The sequence below is a fragment of the Prionailurus bengalensis genome, chromosome B2 (assembly GCF_016509475.1).
Source record: "Prionailurus bengalensis isolate Pbe53 chromosome B2, Fcat_Pben_1.1_paternal_pri, whole genome shotgun sequence".
Lineage (NCBI taxonomy): Eukaryota > Metazoa > Chordata > Mammalia > Carnivora > Felidae > Prionailurus > Prionailurus bengalensis.
In genome coordinates this window covers 3,253,326-3,271,067 of record NC_057349.1, presented here as the reverse complement: position 1 = coordinate 3,271,067, position 17,742 = coordinate 3,253,326, and the positions used below count along the sequence as shown (strand labels likewise).

Sequence of the window (17,742 nt, the reverse complement as noted above, 5' to 3'; positions counted from 1 at the left end):
CCTCCCCTTCCAAGCTCTCTCCCTGTGAACGTTCCTCTTCAGTCTCCTCCTTCTCGGGGCTCAGGACCCGTCCTCTGCTTGTCCCCTCTGCCCTCGCTTTCTCCAGAGCAGCTTTGCATAGTGTGCCTTTCCAAACGCTTTCAACAGACGCCACCCAGAATGGCACCCCAACCGGAGGGGGCGCTTGCAAAACCAAGGTGGCTGAGCCATTCCCTCCCAGAGCCACCAAGCAGGTCGCGACACAAAACGACAAACTCGAAGCACGCTGTCTGCATTGCACACACCCCCTCCCCTTCCCTCCGACAAGCCACACCATGACCACAGCCTGCCGTCTCCACGGTCATGGAACTGGACGGTGGGCGGACAGACGCCCGTTCCTGTGAGTTTTCTCCTTTGTCTCAGAGTTCCAGAACAGTTGCTTCTGTTCCTTGTGGCCGGCTTATTGGTTGCTCCTGTGGAGGGAGGGATTCTGGGAGCCCCTACTCTGGCACTTTCTTGACGTCCTGTGTGTTCACCGGTCAAGGACGTTTCTTGCAGGCACGTTATAATTGGTTCTTGCTTTTTTTTTTTTTTTATCCTGCCTGACAACATGCAGCTTTTAATTTGTTTTTCTCCCCTGACATGCCCCTTTTTGACCATATCCCGATTGAGTTTTTTAATGTTTATTTATGTTGAGAGAGAGAAAGAGAGAGGCAGCACGAGTGGGGGAGGTGCAGAGAGAAAGGAGATTCCAGGCAGGCTCCCCGCTGTGAGCCCAGTGCCCAGCGTGGGGCTCAAACTCACTAAACCATGAGATCATGACCTGAGTGGAGATCAAGATCGGATGCTTAACCGGCTGAGCCACCCAAGCGGCCCAATAGCCTGATTAATTTTAAGCAAGAATGTGATGCCATCAGACAGAATGTAATTATTTTCCACATAATAAATATGTTGAGGGGCGCCTGGGTGTCTCAGTCGGTTAAGCATCCGACTTCGGCTCAGGTCATGATCTCACGGTTTGTGAGTTCAAGTCCCGAGTCGGGCTCTGTGCTGACAGCTCAGAGCCTGGAGCCTGTTTCAGATTCTGTGTCTCCCTCTCTCTCTGACCCTCCCCCGTTCATGCTCTGTCTCTCCCTGTCTCAAAAATAAATAAAAACGTTAAAAAATTAAAATAAATATGTTGAATGGCAAAGTCAAGCAAGAAAATTGAACTGATCGTAAATGCACCACAGAACACCAGAAAAGAGATTTTCAAGTCATGAGTTCAAAAGTAAGTTTGGGGGGTGCCTGGGTGGCTCAGTCCATTAAGCCTTCGGCTCGGGTCATGATCTCGTGATTTACCGGTTCAAGCCCCGAGTCAGGCTGTGTGCTGACAGCTCGGAGCCTGGAGCCTGCTTCGGATTCTGTGTCTCCCTCTCTCTCTGCCCCTATCCCCTCATGCTCTGTCTCTCTCTCCTTCAAAAATAAATAAACATAAAAAAAACTTAAAAAAAAAGTTTGGAAGAACGAGCCAGGAAAGGAGGGATAGAGTGCTTATTTGTAGGAAATAGAATTAGTATGACATTTCTTCCCCCTATGAAGGGGGAGTTGTAAAAAAAATATTTAAATGATGCCACTTTCAGCTCTAAACTCAATTAATGCTCCTGCCTGAGAGAGGAGAAACAAATTTGGAGTGTAAAATCGTGAGTAGCGTTTGGCAAATGTGTATGCGGTCAGTAGTTCTGGAATTCGGGAGGAAGGTCTTGGCCAGAAACCATCACTCGGATAACAATGAGTCGTTGCAAGTTCCTACATGTTACAGGATTGTCCAAACTCCTTAAGATTCTCTGCGTGTAGTTTCTTTTGCTTTAGATGTTGAAGATACATATTTTTGAAGATTTCATTTTTGAGGAATCTCTACATCCTGCGTGGGGCTTGAACCCACAACCCCAAGATCGAGTCCTACGCTCCACCGACTGAGCCCGCGTGCTGGGCATTGAGGATGGTTAAGTTGAGGTTGAAATCGTGGGAGTGAATGGGATTGCTAGGAAAGAGCACGGAGTGAGGGCAGAACCCACGAGAAACGCGGAGGTGCAGGGATCGGAAAACAGGGCTGGGGGGGGGGGACGGTCAGAAAGGGAAGCTGAATGAGAAATGGGACGGCAGAAGACGAGGAGTAGCAAGGATGTGGGAGCGGTCGGTGGTGACCAGCCATCCAGTCTTCCGCCAAGAGTTTTATATATACCTTGTGAAGAAAAGGAGAGGTCTACAATTTCTAGGTCAGTGTCAGGAGAAGGGCTGTTTGTTAATTAAATGACAGAGACTTTGTCGTTTCTGTTGGGTGGCTGGAAAGCGAATTTGTCTGGTACCTTAATGAATACAGCTGATCCCTTTACCCACCTCCGTGGGACCCTCACGGCATCTGTAAACGTGAGAAATGTGTTCTCTAAGCAAAGGGAATTTGTCGTAACAAGCAAAATTAGCATTTTAACCGCAGAAACGACTCAGGAGTTTTAACTGTGTGGTCTAAATATGTTTTATGATTCGTAACGCAGCAGCGTGCGGTAATTATTCTGAAAAGTGAATTCTATACATGTACTACCATTTTTTAAAGTTTTAAAAAAAACGTTTATTTATTTTTGAGAGAGAGAGAGAGAGAGAGAGGGAGCGGGGGAGGGGCAGAGAGGGAGGGAGACACAGAATCCGAAGCAGGCTCCAGGCTCTGAGCCGTCAGCCCAGAGCCCGATGTGGGGCTCGAACCCACCAACCATGAGATCACGACCTGAGCTGAGATCCAGAGTCAGACGTCCAACCGACTGAGCCACCCAGATGCCCCACCTGTACTACTGTTGTCCATAAAAGGGACAAAATATTTAAAATTAAAGCTTAGAATTAAAAAAAAAAAACAATATTGGAATTTGAAGAAAAATTGCCTTTTGTTATATTCTACATTGCCCTTATTTTTTTCTTTCTTTCTTTCTTTTTTGCTTTTTGCAGAATTGTCTTTAAAGTAGAACAGACCCCTCCTGGAGAATGGCCTAGAACAAGGATCAAAGTGTGCACGCGAAGCTGAACTGGTCCATACAGGGAAACGCTCCTCCAGGAGTGTGAACGGGGCATGACACCGAGCCTCTGGAGACGGCACAGATGTGCTATGCATCCCTGAACATTCGTTCTAGGGCCCCCGCGACTGCTGTCATACTGGAAATAGATTTATGTGACCCTTTAAGTGACGCTGCTTCTGTCAAACAATCATGCAAGTTTTCTTTTCAACTGACGTAATTTGGGGGGTTTTAATCACCTTTCAAACTGGCATTGGGCGCCTGGGGGACTTCCTGCTCTTCGTTGTATATCTGCACGTCGCATTCATTTGACCTCATCAGAAAAAGCCCTTAGATGCGATTCTCATTCATCTAACTTTGGCTGATGTGACAACAGCCACCTTTGGGGGCGTCCCGTATATAACGTCCCCCTTCGGAGTCAGGGATGTTTTGGAGGCTGTCCAAAACATTTGTAAAGCTGTGCTGTGCATTCACAGAGTGACGCGGGGTGTTTGTATATGTGCTGCTTCTCTCCTGAGCACGGGAATGTGGGAATGTGGGAATGTGGGAAAAGATATTTCCAGCACATCTGACTGACACAAGTCTTTTATCCACAATACGTAAACAACACCCACAAATCAATAATAAACGTACAGACAACCCGGTAGAAAAAGCACAAAAATTTGAAAAGGCTTTTTAGCAAAATAAAAGTACGCAGAAAGCCCCTAAACGTATTAAAATATGCTTGGCTTCATTATTAATCAAGGCAATGCAAATTAAGATGTTTGAGTTGCAGCCATACACCTAGCAGAATGGCAAAATCAAAGAGTGTAAATTGTTACAACTTTGGAAGTGTGTTGGGCAACATTTTATAGTGTTGGACCTGTCAACGAATCTCATTGATCCAACATTCCGCCTCTGTGTATAGACTCAGACCCCGACATATACAAAAATGTTCCTTTTTTTGGTTTTTTACTTGTAGTCGTCCCAAATAGATAAGTTGTGTAATATACGTACGATGGAAAACTTTCCTGCCATGAAAATGAAGACGCTATTGCTACATTCAATAGCATAGATTACTTTACAGGCGTAATTGAATTTAAAAAGCCAGACACAGGGGCGCCTGGGTGGCGCAGTCGGTTAAGCGTCCGACTTCAGCCAGGTCACGATCTCGCGGTCCGGGAGTTCGAGCCCCGCGTCGGGCTCTGGGCTGCTGGCTCAGAGCCTGGAGCCTGTTTCCGATTCTGTGTCTCCCTCTCTCTCTGCCCCCCCCCCCCCCCCCCCCGTTCATGCTCCCATTCATGCTCTGTCTCTCTCTGTCCCAAAAATAAATAAACGTTGAAAAAAAAATTAAAAAAAAAAAAAAAGAAAGGAACCTTGCGCCTCAAAGGAGAAAATACTCTCTTACTTGGAGGAGGCTTTGGACCTTTGACTCTAGAATTAAAAGTCTCTGGCTCTACCAACCAAGCCCCATAGGCCCCCAGGAAGTAGCTTTTATTCATACACAGAAATGGTTTTAGCAAATATCGCTGCTATTGATGAGTATTGTAAATACGTTCTTGGACTCAGGGAAGACTGTTGAAGAAACGGGTTCAAGTCCACGGGACCAATTCATGGAGCAGAAGTGTATTCAGGTATCCTGAGTGCTACGTCTTAGTCACTGGTGAGCTGTTCTACGTTGTTTGTACCGTGTCTGAGAAGCCATTCCAGTTTCCGTAGAAGGAAGTAGCTAGCATCGACACAACAACCCTTGCTTACTGACATAGAGTTTGTAAGGGTGAGACTCAAAAGTGGAACCAATTGATTGTCTTTGGAATATATTTAGTAACACTTATCATGGTCACTGGTCTTCTCTGGATGACCAAGAAAAAACAAAACTAATGACAAAGTAGGAGAAGGGGAAAGCAATCAGTAGAGAGCAATGGTTGGAATTATTACTACATTTTGCCAAATATTTCTTGATGTAAAAAAAAAAAAATATGAAGCATCCAGGGAAGGGAATGTCCTGGCAAATGTGACCCTGCTTTGTGCCCTGAACTTCACTAGTTTGGGGATGATTTTACCTTCTAAACTATCTTTTGCCAATTCGGAACACCCTCATGTACTTTTTAAACAAATACCTAACGTTTTTCATCAGATATGCGTGAAGACTGTAATGACTCGCATATTGTAAACTTTTCACTGTTTTTTGAAGTCTGGCATCACACTCGTTTATCACATTAAATGGAGTCTAAAAACCATAGTGATTGACTACCGGCCAAAATCCCTTTAAATTTTTTTTTTCAACGTTTATTTATTTTTGGGACAGAGAGAGACAGAGCATGAACAGGGGAGGGGCAGAGAGAGAGGGAGACACAGAATCGGAAACAGGCTCCAGGCTCTGAGCCAGCAGCCCAGAGCCCGACGCGGGGCTCGAACTCCCGGACCACGAGATCGTGACCTGGCTGAAGTCGGATGCTTAACCGACTGTGCCACCCAGGCACCCCTAAAATCCCTTTAAAAAATAGAAAAACATGCCCTTCTATGAAGGGAAATTTTATATTCGAATCTCTTTCTCCTTGAATGAGTTTATGCAGATTTTATGTATATTTATGTATGTTTTATGTATATAAAAGATTTTTGTCTACAATGTATACATTATGCGGATTTTATGTATATTTATGTATGTTTTATGTATATAAAAGATTTTTGTCTACAATGTATACATTATGCGGATTTTATGTATATTTCCTTAAAGTCCTCCTCTGCTCATGCTGTTACACCAGCCTGCACTAAATGTAAGAATAAATATCACAATCTGCAACTTTGCTGTTTGATGGGACCACGCATCTGTATCATAATGAATTCTTTTGGTTTGAGTTATATTTGCATTTATGCAACGCAATGAAAACATCACCGGTAGATGTTAGCACATTTGGAAATCCCTTTGCTGGAAGATATGGCAGAAGTAAATATGGAGTTTGTCACGTTCTCCATGAAATCTCGGAGCATATAGAAGACCACCTTAACTGCAGGAGTATTTCCCATTGTTCTTTTGCTGGACACCCTGGATGGGAGGAACTTCACCCTTCGGGGAACTTGAGCCGGGTGGAAGTTTGAGAATTGCCTACTTGGCGACAGCATGTTTTGAAAGGAAGTTGGGAACGAAGAATCCAGATTCGAGGAGGGTATGGAAGATCTGGAAACCGGTTTAGGTGTTTGAGCTCATTGCCTAATTTTGTAAAACTTTGCTGCACGAGGAGGCACGTGTAAAAGGCTCGTAGCAGAGGATGGTTTCGATCCATCGACCTCTGGGTTATGGGCCCAGCACGCTTCCGCTGCGCCACTCTGCTCCTCCTGTCGGTGCCTCTGTTTTTTTTTTTATTAATGACAAACATCACCTTGTCGGAGCTGAGCTATATATATATATATATATATATATATATATATATTTTTTTTTTTTTTTTCTATCTCCTTCCCTTCGAAAGGATTGTCACCCTCCTCTCCGCGTGTGGGAGATCCGCTCTCCCCCGACCAGGCGGCCAAGGGCCCCGACCTCCGGGACCGCGCTTGTCCAACCAGCCCAAGAGTGTACAAGCTCGGGATTTTTTTTTTCCCCCCTTAACCTGATTTACTTTCCAGGAGCCGCTCTTCGCTCAGAGAGCCGCGGGGGGAAAGTGCGCTGAGCAACTCCGTGCGGCCTTTTCGGCGCGATCCGAGTCATCGCGATCCGAGTCGTCGCGGAGCGGACCCGCCGCCGTCAGAGGAGTCGTGCCACCGCCGCGCGGGCTTCCCCTCCAAAAGGCTCGCAGACCGTCGCGAGGAGGAAAAGGAGGTTTTCTGTTTGCGCTGCAAGGAAGCAGACTGTCCCGGGGACGGCGCGCCGGTAACAGAGGGGACCCACCCAGCGCGGTGCTCCCGGGCTTGCACGGGGGCCACAGTCTCCGCTGGACCCCGTCGGGAGCCGTTTTCACACGCACGCGCGCACTCAGACTCACACGCGCGCACACACGCACTCACGCACGTACGCATTCACGCACACACACGCGCACAGTCACACTCACACACGCCGTCGGAAATAAAAAACGAGACACCGATAGAGACAGGAGCTGCATTCCCTTGGCTCCGATCAGAGCAGAACTTTGGGCACGTCCCGGAACAACCGCCCTGGCTCGTCGCTGCCCCCGCGAGGCCGCCAGGCCCGAGGGCGCGTCCCGATCGCTGAGAACCTCGGATCCTCGCTGATGGAAACTTCGGGACGACGGGCGTGAACGAGCTCGCGGGACCGCCGCTCGCTTGCTGCAGGTATTCGTCTCCCCTTCGCCCCACGCCCGTCCGCAGGGACACTGGAGGGGCGGCCTCTGCACGCTTGCTCCGGTGCCAGAGTCGGGGCGCGCGCGGCCAGTCCCGGGGCAGAGAGGGGGCGCGCACGGCCCTTCCGGGGACAGAGCGGGGGCGCGCGCCGCCCTTCCGGGGACAGAGCGAGGGCGCGCACGGCCCTTCCCGGGGCGGAGCGGGGGCGCGCACGGCCCTCCCCGGAGCAGAGCGCGAGTGCACAGCTTTCAAACTTTCGGACTGCACCCCCGAGTCAGAAATACATGTTAAACCACAACTCAATACAGTATGCAAACAATCTGTCTACTGGTTTATCTATCTTTCAATCGAGAGAGAAAGAGAGAGAGAAAGGAAGAGAAACCAAATTCCATCACACAATATTTTACTACATGGGGTTTATTCTGATAGTTCCCACTCCCATGATAGTCTATTTCATTTATTAAGAAAGCAGTCTTGGCCTTTTCTTCGCTGTTGATTCTACACTTCTGAGACACATGGTAGGTTGAAAAACACTGGCACCTGTATAATGGTAATAAAAAATGGCTTTGTCCCCCTGGAGTCAAACAGTGGAGTGGAAGACAGTGCCCTTTTCATATTGGAGGGGACCAGTAGTCAAAGAGTTAGGGAAAAGGTTCTGGTTCCAGCAGCTTTTCCGTTTGATATTACACAGTAAACAAGTGAACTTTGTCAGGGTCTATACTCCAGATGCCTCCCTGTATGTGTGTCCCTGTGGCAGGTGAAGGGATAGTACACGGGCCACACTGTCCTCTCTGAGTCAGCTTTCCCACCTCTGTCCTACATTTGAGAGGCGGTTTCTGTCCCCTCATCTGTGGAAGCATTCTTGCCTCTTAGGGCACATTCCGCTGGGGTTTTTTGCTGTTTTACCGACCGTTTCCAACGTATTGTTCTGATGGTCCCCTCTACCTGGAGAATTCTTACTTCTGATCTCTATAGGATTTGCTCCCGGCCTTTGTTCACATGGCAGGACCCATGAATCCAAAGGCTTTGGAGAGATTCAGCCTGCCCTCCGTTTTCTGTGAATACCTCGAAGAGCTGTTTGTTTGTTTGTTTGTTTGTTTGTTTGTTTGTTTTTACTGCTGAGTTGTATTCCATAGAATAGATGGACCACAGTGTGTTTACCCAACCACCTACTGGGAAACATTTGGGTTGTTTCCCAGTTTGGGCTATTACAAACAAAGCTGCTCTGAGTAAGAATGTAGGGGTTTTGTGTGGACATAAGTTCTCGTTGTCCTGGGATAACTGCCCAGGAGTGGAATTGCTGGATTGCATACAGTGTTGTGTGTAGCTTTTTGAAAGAGACGACCAAACTGCTTTCCAGAGCGGCTGCACCACTTTCCCTTCCCATCAGCCATGGGTGACAGACCCGGTTTCTGTGCCCCCTGGCCAGTCCTAAGCAGGGTCACACAACTAAACTGTGTTATTGTAACTCTTCTGAGGGGTGCGCGGTGACACCTCATCATGGTCTGAACTCACATTTCCTAAATGACTGGTGATATTGAACATCTTTTCCCGGGCCATTTGTATATCCTCTTTGGTAAAATGTCTCTTTGTGTCTTGTGCCCACCTTCATTTATTTATTTCTTTTCTTTTTTTTTTTTTTTCAAAGTTTATTTATTTTTGGGACAGAGAGAGACAGAGCATGAACGGGGGAGGGGCAGAGAGAGAGGGAGACACAGAATCGGAAACAGGCTCCAGGCTCTGAGCCATCAGCCCAGAGCCCGACGCGGGGCTCGAACTCACGGACCAGGAGATCATGACCTGGCTGAAGTCGGACGCTTAACCGACTGCGCCACCCAGGCGCCCCTCATTTATTTATTTCTTAAGTAGGCTCCACACCCAGCGTGGGGCTTGGGATCAAGTGTCAGATGCTCTATCCACTGAGCCAGCCAGGCATCCAGGTTGATTGTTGTTTTAATGTTGGGTTTTGAGAATTCTTCATATAGTCTAGATATGAGGCTTTTGCCAGATATGTGGTTTGCAAATATTTTCTCCCAACTGTAACTTGCCTGTTTATCCTCTTAAGAAGGTCCTTTCCAGAGCAAAAGCTTTTAATTTGATGAAATTCAATGAGTCACATTTGTCTTTTATGGATGTGTTTTTGGTGTCATGTCTAAAGCTCTGCAAGCCCGAGGTCCTCCAGATTTTATTTTTTTCTAAAAGTTTTATACTTTTATGTTTTTTTAATTTATTTTTGAGACACAGAGAAACAGAGGGGGGGGAGGGGCAGAGAGAGGGAGACAGAATCCAAAGCAGGCTCCAGGCTCCAAGCTGTTAGCACAGAGCCCATTGCAGGGCTCGAACCCACAAACCACGAGATCATGACCTGAGCCCAGGTCAGACACTCAACCGACTGAGCCACCCAGGCACCCCTTGTATTTTACTTATCATTTCCAATTACTTTTTTAATAAGGTGTGAGGTTTAGGTTGAGGTTTGTGCTTTTTTGCCTATGGATATCAAATTCGTTCACCAACATTTTTTTTTTTCAACGTTTATTTTATATTTATTTTTGGGACAGAGAGAGACAGAGCATGAACGGGGGAGGGGCAGAGAGAGAGGGAGACACAGAATTGGAAACAGGCTCCAGGCTCTGAGCCATCAGCCCAGAGCCCGACGCGGGGCTCGAACTCACGGACTGCGAGATCGTGACCTGGCTGAAGTCGGACGCTTAACCGACTGCGCCACCCAGGCGCCCCACCACCATTTTTTTTTTGAGAAGACCAAGACTTTCCTTCCTCTTCTAAACTGCTTTTGCACTGTTGTCAAAAATCACTTAGCTGTACTTGTATGTGGCGATCTATGGGTTCTCTACTGTTTCTTTGACTTACACGTCTGTCTGCCAATGATGTACGGTCTCTTACTGTGGCTGTAAAATAAGTCTGGAAATAAGAAGATTGATTTCTTCCACTTTATTTCTCTTTTTCTCAGAATTGTTTTAGTTATTCTAACTCATTTGCCTTGCCATATACATTGTAGAATAGTCGTGTTCGTGTCTACAAAAAACTCACCCGGATTTTGGTAGGAATTCTGTTAAACCTGTATCTAACTTTGACAAGACTTGACGTCTTTGGGTCTTCCAATCAAATGAACACAGAATATTTCTCCATTTATTTAGGTCTTTGATTTGTTTCAACAGCATTTTGTAGTTTTGTGTTTTTCCGCATGTACATATCCAGGTAGATTTGAAGCTAAGTTATTTTTTTAAGCACCATTTAAATGGTACTGTATTTTAGTTCTGGTGCCCACATGCTTATTGCTAATGTATAGAAATACGATGGATTTTTGTATTCTGATCTTGTATTCTGTGACTTTGCTGAACATACTTATTAGTTCTAGGACGTTTGTGTTTGTTTTGAGTTTCCTTAGGATTTCCTGTGGAACCATCATAACATCTTCAAGTGGAATGGGAAGTACACTCTGTAGGCAGAGAGGGAGGGGGAAGTGTGTATTTCTGGAGAAAAATGTAATCCACTGAGCAATTAACAGCACCATCAACCCAGACTTTGCCAAAATTGTAGAAATGAACAAAATGCACTTTTGCAAAATGCAAAGTGTCCTGGTGTTTCTGGGTCGGATAAGTATGTCACCTTAGACCATACTGCAGTATCGGACGAGTAACTCCACACCGTTTTTGTGCGTCATTAGAATGTGACATGGGCGCCTGGGTGACTCAGTCAGTTAAGCACCTGGCTCTTGAGCTCAGCTCAGGTCTTGATCTTGGGGTCTTGAGTCCCAAGCCCGTGTTGGGCTCCGTGCTGAGCGTGAAGCCTACTTAAAAAAAAAGAAAAAACAAAGTGACGTCAGGGGGGTTTGGCAGAGACTCTCCTCACCTGCCAAGGGGCTCAGTTGTGAGCACAAAGGACAGGAAATCTGAAGGTCCTGGATTTTGACACGGTGAACACCTTACTCCGTAAATATGGTTTCCAGTTCCTTTTCTAAAACACCCAAGTCTAGAGGAATAGTTTTCTTACACTCCATGGACTTTTGAACATTTTGTACTGTGTTCCTGGGAAATCTATTAAAAAGTGCTAAAGTTGTCTTCTGCTTGCAATAGAATAAATAGCAAACCTTGGCTACTGGGTAAGGTTTTACTTGGGAAAGGTAAAAGTCGTCCAACTTGGGCCCAAACTTAACCTTCTCTGAAGGACAAAAACCTGGAGAACCTTCACACCCCTAGGGAAAGCAAGGGCCATACTGCCTGGACAGGGACTTGAACCCTGGACCCTCAGATTAAAAGTCTGATGCTCTGCCAACTGAGCTACCCAGGCTCTTGGAGCACAGCTCTGTCCAGATGCGTAAATAAGATCGAAACTACTTCAGCTCAACAGTGTGGTCGATTCATTCTTGCATTCAGGAAAGGCAGCTGAACAGGCGTTTCATCTCTATAGTCAGTTCACTCAGCACTTGTTTATGTTTTCTGTAGGTAGAGAAGGAATATACATCCAGAAAACAATCCTTATTTGAGTACAGTTGTAGAAGGGGAAGATAAACAAAAGCAACCGATTGTTTCCAGTAAATATTTATGGAATGCTTAGTGAAATCTTTAACCCCTTATTTACGGGGCACCGAGAAATAACCGAAAAGGATACCAAGAGGAACAAAGAAACAATAAAAATATAAATAACTAACAAAGAACAAGAGAAGAAATGTGAAAAGCAACCAGGGGAGAACGATGGTAAGAATCTGAGAAATTTGGGAGCATCTGCCAATTTTTTTTTCTTGCCATAAGAAAAAAATGAGTCATTAAAAAGGAAGAGAAATGTCGTGGTGACTGTGAGTGGCCCCACTTTGTACCCTGGGCTGGTATTCTTAACCCCTGAAAGAATGTTGGCAATTTAGTACTCCCTGCTACATTTTTTTCAGTGGGCATGCAACATTTTTCTTCACATGTTTAAATTCTTCCAAAGGGTGTTGTGACTTGTATCAAAGAAATCTAAAAGATAACTTAATACTTAGCCACATGCCTCCTGGCGCCTGAGCGGCTCGGTTGGTTAAGTGGCAGAGTTGAGGTCAGGTCCTGATCTCACAGGATGTGTGTTCAAGCCCCGCAAGGGGTTCCGTGCTGGCAGCGGGGCCTGCTTTGGATTCTCTCTCTTGCTCTCTGCCACTCCTTGCTTGCGCTGTCTCTCTCACAGATAATTAAATAAACATTAAAAATATACTTAGCGATATCCCTTGTGACAGAGAGACCCCTTCTTTAATCTTCCGTGGAAGAGTTTACTTGGATCCTTTAGCCCCTTGAATTCGTTATTTCCACTTCGTGTCTCCCATGGAACTTTATCCCAATACTGTCATTTTGTATTTGGTCTTTCTTGATCTTCCTACCATACGCTTCTAGGAACCAAAGACAGGTATAAGCATTGAAATCTGATGTTATTTCCTGCGACCCCAAATCTGTGTTAAAAACACTTCCTGTGGGTTGTGTTCTATTTGCACCTGCCTTAGTGGGAGACGTAATGGACGTGCATGTGGAATTTGTTACCCCCCCTTCCCCTCATCGCCCCCCAAAGAAATCGTGGAAGAGACCCAGTCCTCCAGCAGGAGAGTGTGACAGCAAAGCTGGAGCGCACGGGGACAGTGACCTTCCTGTTGTCTCATGTCCTCCCTTGCTTCTCCGCTTTGCAGGCGCGGTCACCCTGGAACTCCGTCCCCTTTCCCCATTTGCCAGCCCCTGCTTGTGCTTTGGGTCTCAGTTCAGACACCACCCATCACCTCCTTCTGGAAGCTTTTGTGGACGCTTCAAGATTGGCTTTGCAGCTCCCGGAATGCACCCAGGATTCCTGGGGTTATTTATGAATTAACAGCACTTGTTACATGATGTGGTATCACTCCCTGGTTTGTCCCTTCCCGGGGCATGGCCATGTTCGGGGCCCAGTCCTCAAATGCCGTGTATGTGCAAATGCCTCTTTTCATCTCGGACTCTGCCTTCTAACTCCAGCTTCACAGATGCAATTGTTTCCCGCACAGGTATTTTACACTTGCCGCCGTCGGAACTGGGCTCCTGCCCCCCTCCCCAGTCTGGCTCCTCACCCGTCTTCCCCAACTATAACCCGTCTGTGCGGTGCTGTCCCACTGGAACGCCCATCTTCCCTTGCCTGCCGCCGAGATTTGTGCAACAGACTCGTCACTGGTCTCCTGTTTCAATTTTCCTTGCCTTCTTCCTGTCTACACAGAATGAGGGCAGAACTCTCCAGGGGCGCCCCTCTCATTCGGATAAAAGCCCAGCTGCTTCCAGTGACCTCCCTCCCCTCCCCGTCTTCTCCAGCCACAGCGCCTCCTGCTGGTGCTCAGACAGGCACGAACCACGCCTGCTCCAGGCTCAGGCCTTCGCCCTTGCTGTGTGCTCTACCCCGAAAGCTCTTTCTTCCCAAAGATGCGCCTAACTCGTTTCCTCCTGTCCTTCAGGCCTTTGCTCAAATAGCACTTGCTCAGTGAAATCTTACCTGCTCAATATACGTAAAATTTCAAACCACTTTTTTTTTATTTTTTTTTAACGTTTATTCATTTTTTGAGAGACAGAGAGGGACAGAGCATGAGCAGGAAAGGAGCAGAGAGAGGGAGACACAGAATCCGAAGCGGGCTCCAGGCTCTGTGCTGTCAGCACGGAGCCCGACACGGGGCTCGAACTCACAAACTGTGAGATCATGACCTGAGCCCGAGTGGGATGCTCCACCGACTGAGCCACCCAGGCGCCCCTCAAACGACTTTTTAAAAGTTGTCCCCATCATCTTCCTGCTTTATTTCTTATAAGTGCATATACTACATACTTTTTTCCCTCATTTGTCTGAATTTCCCATTAGCATGCGAATTCCACGGGACAGCAACTTTTGCCCATTTTGTTGACAGCCATCGTCCCGGGGTCCAGAGGAATGCATGTCCTCTGCGGCTACACCTTAATAATCCGTTAAGTGCGTGTTGAACGAATGGCCTACCAGCCACGCAGTAAACAAGTTTCCTGCAGGAGGACGTGTGAACACATTTCAAGAGTTTAAGACCGAAAGAGGACACGGATGGTCTTTTCCTCGGTAGAATGTTCTAGGCTCTGCTTACATGGCTCCTGGTCGTGTGTCTCAACCTGAGTTGCCGACCGTGGGTCTTCTGTCTAATCATGTGGCCTGACCGCGCTGGTCGGTGCTGGTGCAGGAGCCACAGCTTGTGGTGGGACTTCACACCTGAGACTTCCTGTCTGCGCACCTTGTCTCCGTGGTCATTAGTTCTCCCCCTTTCCAAACCTTTAGGTCACCAAGGAATACTGAGCCGCTTATTTTTTTATTTTTGAAAGAGAGAGAGAAAGAGAGCGCGAGTGGAGGAGGGGCGGGAGAGGGCGGGACAGAGGATCCAAAAGGGGGCCCCACGCTGACAGCTGTGAACCCGACGCGGGGCTCAAACTCATGAACCGCGAGATCATGACCTGAGTCGAAGTTGGACGCTCAAACCACTGAGCCACCCAGGCGCGCCATGGGCCTTGATTTTGATACTTCAAACTACATTTTGGAAACTGTCGGCATTACAGTAACTGCGTAGTTACATTCTTAATACATTTCACCACGTGCACATGTTAATTTTGTCTCCTTTTGAAACTTACATAAGTATAATCGTACTAAATGTTTCCTTTGTGTCTTCCTTTCACAGTATTATGCTTGTAAGGTTCATCCGTATCGTTCTCTGTAGCTCTGATCTGTTGTCAGCTGCTGAATAGTGTTTGACACTGTTTATTGGCGTTGGTGCAAATGTCCACTCGGGTTGCTTTCAATTGTGGCTCTACAAACAACACTACTGTGAAAATTCGGATACTCCTCTCCTGCTCTATGTGTGCACGTGTTTCTCCTGGGGAAACATCTAGGGTAACGCGGTATGTGTATCTTCAACTGATGAAAGTCCAGCTGTCTCCCACGGTATTTGTGTCAGTTTAGACTCTGAATAGTAGTGATCGAAGCTATTACTTCACATCCTTGCCAATAATTAGTATTTCTTGTCTTTTTAATTTTAGCAATTCTGGTGGAAGATCAGTAGCATCATAATTGCAGGATTATTTTGCCTTTTCTTAAGTTTCTAATAAGGTTGATTGCTGTAGTTGTTTTAAAGTATGTGCACAAATTCTTTGGCAGTCTGTCCGGTCCGCAGAAAGTGGTCCAAATTCCCTCTCCTTGACCGGGGGCCCTAGTGACTCGTCTCTGAGTGAGGCAGAAGGGACACTGGTGACATCTCAGGCTAAACATCTGCCTGGCTCCCTCTCTCTCTGGGAGTCATAGACTTCATAGTCCTAGAGGCTCTTTCTGAATTCTGAGTTTTCACACTAGTCTTCTGTAGGTTACTTACATCACAAACATCCCCTCCCATTTTGTGAGTTAGGTTCATTCTTTCGTAGTGCTTTTTGATGAACAAATTCTTCATTTCACTTATTCTTAAAATAATTTGTAAATTTAATCTCATTAAGTCAATCCACTTTTCCTATGTTTATTTTTTTTAATTTTTTTAATGTTTATTATTTTTGAGGGAGAGACGGAGTGCGAGCGGGGGAGGGGCAGAGAGAGAGAGAGGGAGACACAGAACTTGAAGCAGGCTCCAGGCTCCAAGCTGTCATCACAGATCCCGACGAGGGGCTCGAACCCATGAACTATGAGATCATGATCTGAGTCGAAGTCGGACGCTTAACTGACTGAGCCACCCCAGGTGCCCCCACTTTTCCTATATTTAGTGCTGTTGTGTCTTATTCCTTACTCCTGTCCAAAAGTCCCCAGTGTATATTTTTTATCTTCTCTTCTAAATGCGTTATAGTTTTGTCTTTTGCATTGCAGCATTAATGCACCTGGAATTAGCTCTTAGGTATGGTGTATATTTTTCTCATACAGATGTGTAATTATGCCAGCACAATTTCCTCTCCGTACTCCTCTGCATCCCATTTGTTAAATACAGAATGTGCTCCTCTTTTGTTCCATTGATCCACTTGTCCGTCCTTGCACGGACACCACGCTGTGTGCCTTCATGAGGTTTTAGAGGGAGGGTTTTTTTTTTTTTCACTGAAGAAAAATTGGCATATAACATTAGTAGCAGGTGCACTACATAACAGCTTGGTATTTGTATACAATAGGAAGTTATCACCATACAAGTGATGCCCTCCACCCATCCTCCAGCCCCCTTCCCCTCGACAACTACCAGTCTGCTTTCTGTATCTGTGAGTTTTGTTTTGTGTGTTCATTTGCTTTGTGTTTTAGAAAGCACATGAAGCGAGATCAGACAGCACTTCTCTGACTTGGTTCCCTCCACCCGCGTGGAGCGTGGCCCAGGGCTGAGCGAGGGGCTCCCAGGAGCCCAGGTGATGCAGGCTAGGGGCGCTGGGGACCCGCACTCCGGGCGGCAGTGTTCCCCTGTGCCCCTGAAGTAGCGAGACGGTGCTCACCAGCACCTCCATCATCTGGAGATAGTCCCAACTGCTCCCTGCCCCTCCGGCAGCCACCGTGAGATTAGCAGTGATTTCCTTTACAAGGAATCCAGGCAGCTCTGGAGGAGACAGTCAGCCCGGAGACCTTGAAAACTAGGGCATCTCAGGCCCCAGAGCCCCTGGGGCCCCCAGAGAGAAGCGCCTCTTGCTCCCCAAGCCAGATGTTCTAGGGGTGTCCCCGCCCCAGCACAGGTCCCCAGGTTCAGGGGTGCCTGCGGTGGGACACACACCCCTCCCTGCTCAGGGAGAAACCCCCGCTCTCGAGGTCCCTCCTGTCTTGTGTCTGCTCCCCGGAGGTGGGGGTCTTGGGTGAAACCGCATCTCCCCTCCCCTGCCCACCCGCCTTGGCCTTTTCCTCCCTTGCTGTGGAGGGCTCCGCTCAGCTGGATTTCAGGTCTCTTTTGGCCGTATCGCTTTGGTTTCCAGATAGGCTGGAGGAAAACCAGTGCTCCAGTTTCTCGGACAGACTTGTGCGAAGAGCGCACGAGCACACGCCAACACAGACCTTCACCCGGCTTGAAACCCGTTTGAGATATCCTTGGTCACGTGCCTGCTTTGGGGGTGCCTGTACTTGGCTTGGTGCTCAGCTCTGGGCGCATCGCGTGGCGAGAAAGACCTTACAGTAAACGTTAATGCATTTAGAAATCAGCTGAATTTCCCCTTGCGGATGGGGAGCACGGCCTGCCCCTCCTGAGAGCGCCTGGCCTGTGCAGACCGGTCTCCCTGCTTCCCCTGTTCCCCAGCGGCCCTAGGGGACCACCTGCCAGCCTGCCCTCCAGACTGAACTCCTGGGCCCTGCGTTATGAAGCCAGGGCGTTTCTACTGCAATGTCAGCGACAAGGAGCACACTCGCTCTGAGATCACAGCTGGCTGTTTATTACCATTCTCCCCTTTAGAACGACACATGACTTTGCTCCTTCTCCTTCTGCAGGACATGAGGTCACAGCGGTGGGGTTTGGGAGTGGTGC

General features: G+C 47.4%; 2 non-coding genes across 2 annotated transcripts; both read right to left on the bottom strand.

Moving 5' to 3' along the window:
- Window positions 1–6,259: 6,259 nt before the first annotated feature.
- TRNAM-CAU lies at window positions 6,260–6,331 on the bottom strand. The gene has a single exon. It is a non-coding gene; the product is annotated as a tRNA-Met (tRNA).
- A 5,196-nt stretch (window positions 6,332–11,527) lies between these two features.
- On the bottom strand, window positions 11,528–11,600 carry TRNAK-UUU. Its single transcript has one exon. It is a non-coding gene; the product is annotated as a tRNA-Lys (tRNA).
- Window positions 11,601–17,742: the final 6,142 nt, after the last annotated feature.